This window comes from Sinocyclocheilus rhinocerous, unplaced genomic scaffold (genome assembly GCF_001515625.1).
Source record: "Sinocyclocheilus rhinocerous isolate Xijiao unplaced genomic scaffold, SAMN03320098_v1.1 scaffold763, whole genome shotgun sequence".
NCBI lineage: Eukaryota > Metazoa > Chordata > Actinopteri > Cypriniformes > Cyprinidae > Sinocyclocheilus > Sinocyclocheilus rhinocerous.
The window spans coordinates 308276-310640 of NW_015627234.1; the positions used below are offsets into that span (position 1 = coordinate 308276).

Here is a 2365-nt window from a genome sequence, read left to right on the forward strand (position 1 = left end):
AAAATTATCAGAATATTTTGTCACCATTGCTGAGATTCACATGCTGATTCTTCATGTCTATGAGTGCCAGAATTTAAATCTCTTCATGAGCCATATTTATAAAAGTCACTTATAAAGTTTTTCTCACTTTGTTTTCTCACATAACTGCAACAACATAGAAATTATAGAAGCACTACGGTTTTAGAAAAATTGCAATCAGAGACTCAGTCACGTGACATGAGTTTATCATAAGTTTCTTGCCATCACATATGTGTTTAATACACACAATTGTGCCAGCCAAAGAGATACTTAAACTTAAAAAGTCAAGGGTCAAGAGGCAACTAAAGCAACCACTATTCACAAAAACGGTAAGTTGAAGAAAAAAAACACATCTAAACATTAATTCTGTTTTAGATACTCCAGAAATAAAGTCTAACTGGTTAGTAATGTGTGAAGCTGGTGATGCTGTTTGTGGAGATGATTAATAATCTTCTGCTGAGATGTTGAGAGATTTAATGTCTTCTTTTATTTCAGTTGATTTCATCATTTATATATTGAAGTCAGTTGTAGTTCTTGTGTTTCTCTTTTCTTCAGTGATTCTGCTTGTTAACAGCAGCTGTTCATCACTAATGCTCAATCAGCACTTAATTAATCACTTAATTATCTCATTAACTTTAACACTGCTTCAGTGTTGCTTTAACACTCTTTTAGAGTGGGACCATATATGCTCCGAGCAGTGTTCATTTAACACTCGGGAATTTACTGTGTGTCATTAAATGTTAACTCTTAAATGTTCCTTTCATTATGTTAAAATTACAACAAAATTCTGCCTATTTCTCTTCATCTTATTCCTTTACTCCTTCACTCACTTACACATTCTTTTATGCTCTGTTGTAAGGTAGAAACTGAGAGTTTGCATGATGGCCTTTTCTCAGACTCTGAATCTGATGTATACAGATGAACTCAGGAGCCTGCGAGAGTTGCCAGGGAACTTGAGCTTGAAGTATATAATTATAACTGCTTAATTTGTATGTTTAAACAACAATAATAATTAAACATGGGGTCAATAAATATTTTCTTGTTTTACAGCTGAAGACCAAAAACGCAAAGAAAATCAGTCACAGCAAGCCGGTCAAACCAGTCCTGATGAATGAGGAATGAACATGGCCTTCTTGTGCACAATGTGCACAAACAGAGAGCTGAAAAGTTGCACATTTCCATTGGTATGTCTCTATTCAATGCAGTTATGTGTGTTATGTGTGTGATGTTGATCTCTCAAAAGACTCTTCAAGTCAACAGTTATCATTTTTCACAAATACATCTTTTTATAGCACCTAGAATGAGCAAATCAGCTGTGCATCATCTCTGGGATTTGGGCAGGAAATGACCGAATATGATGAGTACTGACACCTGCACCTGTATTCACCAACACCATTTCTCTAGAGTTATTGTTGACTTATTGTTTTGTCTGTTTGTTTGAAGGAGGATGAAGCCAGTTGATGAAGAAATCAATTCAATGGCCACCAAGTGCAGCACTGCTGCCTGAACCCATCAGGTATCTGCTGTGAAGACTGCATTCGCAAACAGCTCTACTGCGACAGCGCAGATGTTACGGCACATAAAAGTAAATTTCACAACTGGACAACTGCAAGATAGTTGTGGAGGGATTCTTTTGGCCCATACCTCCAACAACCTTCAACAAGAATCAATGGTAAGTCCAGTGCAACAATTATAAATAAAAATACTATATATTGTTTATTGATTTACCACACCCCAAATACATGTTCTGTCCCTCCAGGACATCTACACCAGGTGGTGTGTGAGGAGGACCGTCAGAGACTCCAGCCACCCGAGCCATGGATTGCTCTCACCGTTACCATCAGGCAGAAGTTATCACAGAACCTTCACCAGCAGACTGCGAGACAAGTTCTTTCCACAGGCAATCAGACTGAACTGAACTCGTACCAGTAACACCACACCAGCCTCATATGCACTGCACTCTATCACTTACACTGACTGGACTCTGACTCACTATTATTCTGCACCCTGACATTCTGTTTGCACTAATTCATACCGTGCTGCACTGCAAAGGTATATGTGTACTGTCATTATTATGTTTATTATTGTTTTCATTTCACGCTCTCTGTATAGCATAATATTTACCTTATATTGTTCTCTACCTGTATTGAGTCCCTTATATATGTGTGTTGCATATATATATTCAATACTTTTCATCCATAATGTCATGCTGCAGTTTGCACCCAAGACTTTCACCACCTGTAGTGTACACTTGCGTTCATGGTATTGTGACAATAAAGTGATTTGAATTGGTTACATGTCTTTTGTTCATCAGTTGTGTTGTAGGGTGCTGCATAACAACTGCAAA

General features: G+C 37.5%; 2 long non-coding RNA genes across 2 annotated transcripts in view; both read left to right on the forward strand.

The window, feature by feature from the left end:
* Positions 1–1153, forward strand: part of LOC107723776 (uncharacterized) — a 2745-nt gene extending 1592 nt beyond the window's left edge. The window contains exon 3 of the long non-coding RNA XR_001637971.1: positions 1069–1153. This is a non-coding gene — a long non-coding RNA (uncharacterized LOC107723776). The remainder of the gene's footprint in view (positions 1–1068) is intronic.
* Positions 1154–1168: 15 nt separating this feature from the next.
* On the forward strand, positions 1169–2135 carry LOC107723770 (uncharacterized). Its single transcript, XR_001637969.1, has 3 exons — positions 1169–1202; positions 1311–1690; positions 1778–2135. It is a non-coding gene; the product is annotated as an uncharacterized LOC107723770 (long non-coding RNA).
* Positions 2136–2365: the final 230 nt, after the last annotated feature.